General features: G+C 42.7%; 1 long non-coding RNA gene across 1 annotated transcript in view; it reads right to left on the bottom strand.

The window, feature by feature from the left end:
• Positions 1-1,408: 1,408 nt before the first annotated feature.
• LOC134943782 (uncharacterized) overlaps positions 1,409-7,434 on the bottom strand; it is a 66,076-nt gene continuing 60,050 nt past the window's right edge. The window contains exon 5 of the long non-coding RNA XR_010181748.1: positions 1,409-1,593. This is a non-coding gene — a long non-coding RNA (uncharacterized LOC134943782). The remainder of the gene's footprint in view (positions 1,594-7,434) is intronic.

Genomic DNA, 7,434 nt, shown 5'->3' with positions numbered 1-7,434 from the left:
CAGTGCTGTCACTAGGGTGGTACAGGCCACACCCGTATTTCAGCAACAGGTGTGGGGGTGTTGAAGGTGTGACACAAAAATGTTGACTCTTCCTTAGTAATAAGAGCTGCACTTGGCTGACTAAATGCTGGGCACACCCCTGAAGTGATGAAAACTGGGTTGGCCCATGCCCCCTTCCCAAGAGGCCATACTCCCTTCCCATGAGGTCATTCCCCAGGAGGCTTTCTGGCGCCTCTGGTGTCACTGACCCCAGTGATGATCCTGGCTATCCCCAGCAATTAGGTGGAAAGAAGCTACTAAGGCTTAATCATTCTGGACGAATATATGAATATTTGAGTCTGCAAGTAAGGGATAGTATTTTAAAAACTGAAAGCAGCCATTTTTTAACTGCTATCCAGTGGTGACACATAATGTCTGCTAGTATATGATGTATTACCATGTTTCCTTGCCTTCTGGAAATGTATTCAGATTTATGTATATTTGCAATTAGGTCCCATATTATATACATAAGTTCTGCCCAAAGTAACCAATTGCACAATTAACCATTCATTTATTATCTGAGCGCCAATCTCTAATTTTACAAAACAGATTATTTGAAGACATAAAAATAAATGGCAGCTCATATTTGCGGAAAATAACTAACTGGATTACAAATGAGTTGAATGCACTTTTATATATGAACCATATAACAAAACAGCACCCCTGAGATAGTCAGTTGATGAAACGCGTAAGGGCAATGTGTAGTTTATCACTGGCATTGGAGTCTAGGAAGAAGTGTGTCATCCAGTTACCGGTGTAAAGGTATGTGCAGGGAATATGAGCACCATTGAATCTAGTTATCACCAAAACTTATTTCTGGATGAGTAGTTTTTATATTCATTGTAAAGGTTAGAAATTTTAACCATTAAGAAACAAAATTATACTGTACAAGATATACTCCCAAATGAATAGCCCAGAGCCACGGATATACCTAAATCCTGGACTGTTGGGGTGCCTTGAGGACCGTGTTTGGGAACCTCTGGAATAGCCCATTCAAGCTCTATTATTTCATCCACACGATCGCAAATGTGACATATTGGAATCAAGATTCAGAAAAGAATATGTATGAAATTACATAAATGAAATATATATCTGAAAACAGACATGTAACAACTGTATACAGTAAAGGTGCATACAGTAGCATATTTCCCACTAGGCATGTGAGGCATGTGCCTAGGGACGGAACTTGCTGGGGGGAAAGGCACACCAGGCTGATAAGGGCCATGCAATTATTTTTTTTATCGTCATTACAACTTTTAAAAATAAATAAATATATATATATATATATATATATATATACCAATAGCAGAAATCAGAGGCGGCACTCAGAGGCTTGGAAATCAGTGAAAAATTGTATTCGTGAGGTCAACGTTTCGGGGACCACCTCCCCGTCTTCAGGACAAACACACAGTGACAACAATGAACAATAAATACACCCCCCCCTCCTCTTTCTGATCTCCACGCCAGCCGCACTTCCTGTCCGGTATTCTGTGTGTCACATCTAAGACGGAAGTGACGTATCATTGCTCCGTGGGCTGCGTGACCATGGCAACGCTGGGGGGGAAAAGAGAAAAGTGAACACTTAAACATCCGCTCTATATAATCACAATAAAATCGTGCTTCTTATACATGGATAAAACTATGGCAGTTATCAGCTAACTGCCCTGTTGTGTTAAATTAAACTATAATAAATGTATGTTTAAAACATCTATTTAAAAAATGTGCATTTAAAACTTACAATAGATAAAAATACAATTCATCTAAATATTAATCAATGTGTTCACATTTACCCATTTACTACCACCTGTGAATAAATTCCTGGTATTTAAGACCCATGCATCAAAAAATAATTAATTGATGACAGGATGAGTATTAACTCATATGTTATATTCAATTGTGCAAAAACCCACATCTATATTAACGTGTCTCTAACCGTAATGCATTTGACGTTTTGCTACATGTTAGATGTTCTTTTTGGCTGCTACACTGCCTTGCTCTCTCTCCTTTTGTCACTCCACTCTCTCCATTTGTGTATACAATTTTTATGTATCCCACTTTTTATATATTTGGGACCTCTTCACTAGGAAATAACGGTCCCCTCAATTTAAATTCCTACCTGTCTTCACAAAAAATTAATCAGACCCAAGCTATCATTTAGGCCTCCCGGTTTCAAGGTATTTAACCTATGAATCCACCTGGACTCCAATCTCAATAACTGTTGTCCTCGATTGCCCCCTCTAGGCAATTCCGGCACGTGATCAATGATCCTGTGCTTGAAAGTTGCCATGCCATGCCTATTTTCCAAAAAATGCCTGGCCACTGGCTGATCCCCACTGCCCGTGGCCAGAGCATTGCGGATTGCCTGCCTGTGTTGTGCCATCCTTGTCTTGAACTGGCACTCAGTTTTGCCAATGTAGTAACGCCCGCATAGGCATATAATAGCATATACCACGAATTTGGTGCTACATGTTAACGGCCACCTGATCGGGAATTTCTTGACTGTATATGGGTGGACAATATTGTCTCCAGGTGACATGTGTGAACACGTGGTGCAACCTGTGCACTTGTAGCATCCATTCTTACGTGATAAAAAATTCTTTGCCGGGGTTGCTTTTAATTTGGACATGTCCGTTTTAACCACAATGTCCCTGATATTTCTGCCTCTCCTATGACTTGGCAACAATCTTTTGTCTTGAAAAATCTTTAAATCTGGGTCAGAGGTGACCATGGGCCATAGCTTTCGCACCTTCTTTTTAAAGCCCTCACTCCTAGTTGAGAACTCATTGACCCATGGAATGACTTTAGTCATATCCCTTGCTGTAGCTGGTTGCAATAACTCTTCTCTATTTTTATCTGCGGCTTTTGCTCTGGCTGCCCTCAGTAATTTTAAGGGATATCCCCTTTGGAGAAATCTTTGCTCCATCTCATCCAGTTGAGTTGACATCTCTTTCTTATCACTATTAACTCTACATACCCTTAGGAACTGGGAGTAGGGGAGACCTTTAACCGTCGCTGGGGGATGAAAACTGTCATACCTCAACATGGTGTTGCGGTCTGTCGGTTTTTTATACAGACCAGTGACAATTTGTTTATCTTGGATTTTAATATGAATATCCAAAAAACAGATCTCTGCTTTACTGCTTGTTACGGTAAACTTAATAGGGCTGGTTGTGGCATTATGTGTCATCACCACATTGTTTAATGTCTGCTTTGGGCCCTTCCAAAATAGCAATAGATCGTCTATATACCGGTAGTAGATAAATAGGCGATCCGCCACTTCCTTATCAGCAAAAAAGAGCTCTCTCTCCACCTCCCACATGTAGGAGTTTGCAAACGAGGGTGCCACCGACGAACCCATGGCACACCCCATTTGCTGTCTGTAATAACCCCCATCAAAAATGAAAAAGTTGTGGGTTAAGGTAAATTCCAACAAAGCTATGAAAAAATCTACATCTGGTCCCCCATAGTGTATGTTACCAGTAATCAACTGCCTCACAGCCTGCAATCCCTGTGCATGGGGTATGCACGTGTAGAGGCTTGTAACGTCTAATGTTGCCAGTGTTACATCTGATGGTACTTCCTTAATAGACAAGAACTTTCTAAGCAGCATGCTAGAATCTTTTAGGTGGGAAACTGTGTTCTGAATGCAAGGTTGCAGGTAGGTGTCCAAATACACCGCAGCTGGTTTGCACAGGGACCCCCGGGCAGATATGATTGGTCTGCCCAGAGGCCTCTGCGCATTCTTGTGTATCTTGGGGATTGTGTAAAATATTGGTGTTACTGGATATTCTGGGGACAGCTTTCTACCAACATCTGCTGTTATAACCCCCTCATCCTGCGCCTCCTGTATCAATTTCACTAATTGCATTCTGTATTCTTGTGATGGATCAGAACTCAGTCTGCAATAAGTGTCCAGATCACTCAACAATCTATAACATTCTGCCTTGTACTCTGCAACGTCATGTACTACCACAGCCCCTCCCTTATCCGCATTGCGAATAACAATGTCTTTACGGTTACCCAGTCCTTTCAAAGCAACACGTTCCTCTCTTTGTAAATTATGGTATCTGTGAGGACCTGCTTCTTTCCCTGCTGTTTCCAGCATCCTATGGAAAGTTTTTAGAGAGGCATTTTGAGAAATTGGATCAAAACGCGACTTGGGCCCCAAGGTCTGGATTCTTGATGGTAATGTTGTTTTATCTTTACTGGGTGGAATCTTACTAAAATGTTCCTTGATCTTTAGGGTGCGATGTAACTTGAATGTATCCACCATCCACCCAAAGTCATCGCCAAAGTTAGTAGGGACGTATGATAACCCCTTGTTGAGAATACTCACCTCTGCGGGTGTGAGGGGGGTCGTGGACAAATTGAAAATTAACGTGTCTTCCCCTTGGTGGTTTTGGTCTTGCCTTTGTCTTTGGTTTTGTCCTCCCCGTCGCGTTTGCCTCCTTTTCCTCCCCGAGCCGCCACCTCTGCCCGGGTCTTTACCCCTAAAGGGGTTCTCTCACTTGAAGATATAGCTGAGGATGTGTTGGCTTCCTCTGAGTCGCTAGCTGAGGTGTAACATTGCCTACCCCTGCTTCTGAATCTCGGATTGCGGGTGGGCTTCCTCCTGATATTTTCCATTTTAGTGTTGCCCAACCAGGTATATACCCGGTGCTGGGCATAGTCCATCTGTACTTTTCGTAGTTTCTCTTTCTTAAATTTCAAGAGGTTATTTTTGTATTGCTCCACCTGCTCATAAAGTTGTAACATCCAAGTTTTGGATTGTTCCAGGGATAAAACTGTGGCATGTTCCATCTCAAATTTGCATATATTTTCCCTGGTTCGCTCCAGCTCCTTAGTGGATTCCTCCACCACTAGTAGAACCAAGTCCATGGAACATTTATTTAATACAGCGATCCATTTCTTGCAAAATTCCATGCTGTATCGTCCGATAGTAGGAATATTATGAACTCTGAAGCCCCTCGGTAACTGTTTCGCTCTGTAATAATCGGATAAGGTCCGGCTGTGGTATAGGTAATCTAGTTCACGTTTTTTTAAACGGAACAATTCTCGCTGAATGTCCTCCCCAGAAGGTACAACCGACTCTGTGAATGCTGGTTCCTTATGTAAGATTCTTTCTGCTTCTATATCAGAAAAACTCAGTGTGTCATATGTATCACAATGGAGCAGGAATGAAGTAAGGTCTCTGCTTTCTTGTGCAGTCGTAGCCATCTTGTCAAATGCAGAAGTGCAATAGTGCTAGTGCAGTATTAATGTGCAAAAACCAGTGCATATAAAGTGCTCGTGCTAGTAAAATCAGACCCGATGAAGCAGGGTGGTCATGTATAGAAGAAATAGTTACCGGGTGCCCTGAGTAGTCCTTAATGCCTGCATGGCATGCAAGAGCTATTTGTATATAAAAGATAAGCTCCGGCACTCCAGTCCTCCCCCTCAGGGTGTACCTCGCTCCGGTGCCCTCCCCAGGGAACCTGTCCCTGACATGTACCAATAGCAGAAATCAGAGGCGGCACTCAGAGGCTTGGAAATCAGTGAAAAATTGTATTCGTGAGGTCAACGTTTCGGGGACCACCTCCCCGTCTTCAGGACAAACACACAGTGACAACAGTGAACAATAAATACACACTTACCCCCCTCCTCTTTCTGATCTCCCCGCCAGCGTCCGCCGCAGCCACGCCAGCCGCACTTCCTGTCCGGTATTCTGTGTGTCACATCTAAGACGGAAGTGACGTATCGTTGCTCCGTGGGCCGCGTGACCATGGCAACGCTGGGGGGGGGAAAGAGAAAAGTGAACACTTAGGCATGGCATGGCATGGCAACTTTCAAGCACAGGATCATTGATCACGTGCCGGAATTGCCAGTTATTGAGATTGGAGTCCAGGTGGATTCATAGGTTAAATACCTTGAAACCGGGAGGCCTAAATGATAGCTTGGGTCTGATTAATTTTTTGTGAAGACAGGTAGGAATTTAAATTGAGGGGACCGTTATTTCCTAGTGAAGAGGTCCCAAATATATAAAAAGTGGGATACATAAAAATTGTATACACAAATGGAGAGAGTGGAGTGACAAAAGGAGAGAGAGCAAGGCAGTGTAGCAGCCAAAAAGAACATCTAACATGTAGCAAAACGTCAAATGCATTACGGTTAGAGACACGTTAATATAGATGTGGGTTTTTGCACAATTGAATATAACATATGAGTTAATACTCATCCTGTCATCAATTAATTATTTTTTGATGCATGGGTCTTAAATACCAGGAATTTATTCACAGGTGGTAGTAAATGGGTAAATGTGAACACATTGATTAATATTTAGATTAATTGTATTTTTATCTATTGTAAGTTTTAAATGCACATTTTTTAAATATGTTTTAAACATACATTTATTATAGTTTAATTTAACACAACAGGGCAGTTAGCTGATAACTGCCATAGTTTTATCCATGTATAAGAAGCACGATTTTATTGTGATTATATAGAGCGGATGTTTAAGTGTTCACTTTTCTCTTTCCCCCCCCAGCGTTGCCATGGTCACGCGGCCCACGGAGCAACGATACGTCACTTCCGTCTTAGATGTGACACACAGAATACCGGACAGGAAGTGCGGCTGGCGTGGCTGCGGCGGACGCTGGCGGGGAGATCAGAAAGAGGAGGGGGGTAAGTGTGTATTTATTGTTCACTGTTGTCACTGTGTGTTTGTCCTGAAGACGGGGAGGTGGTCCCCGAAACGTTGACCTCACGAATACAATTTTTCACTGATTTCCAAGCCTCTGAGTGCCGCCTCTGATTTCTGCTATTGGTACATGTCAGGGACAGGTTCCCTGGGGAGGGCACCGGAGCGAGGTACACCCTGAGGGGGAGGACTGGAGTGCCGGAGCTTATCTTTTATATACAAATAGCCCTTGCATGCCATGCAGGCATTAAGGACTACTCAGGGCACCCGGTAACTATTTCTTCTATACATGACCACCCTGCTTCATCGGGTCTGATTTTACTAGCACGAGCACTTTATATGCACTGGTTTTTGCACATTAATACTGCACTAGCACTATTGCACTTCTGCATTTGACAAGATGGCTACGACTGCACAGGAAAGCAGAGACCTTACTTCATTCCTGCTCCATTGTGATACATATGACACACTGAGTTTTTCTGATATAGAAGCAGAAAGAATCTTACATAAGGAACCAGCATTCACAGAGTCGGTTGTACCTTCTGGGGAGGACATTCAGCGAGAATTGTTCCGTTTAAAAAAACGTGAACTAGATTACCTATACCACAGCCGGACCTTATCCGATTATTACAGAGCGAAACAGTTACCGAGGGGCTTCAGAGTTCATAATATTCCTACTATCGGACGATACAGCATGGAATTTTGCAAGAAATGGATCG

Source organism: Pseudophryne corroboree, chromosome 7, assembly GCF_028390025.1.
Source record: "Pseudophryne corroboree isolate aPseCor3 chromosome 7, aPseCor3.hap2, whole genome shotgun sequence".
Classification (NCBI taxonomy): Eukaryota; Metazoa; Chordata; class Amphibia; order Anura; family Myobatrachidae; genus Pseudophryne; species Pseudophryne corroboree.
The sequence above is the reverse complement of the archived record's forward strand: the minus strand, read 5'-3'. Positions and strand labels throughout refer to the sequence as shown.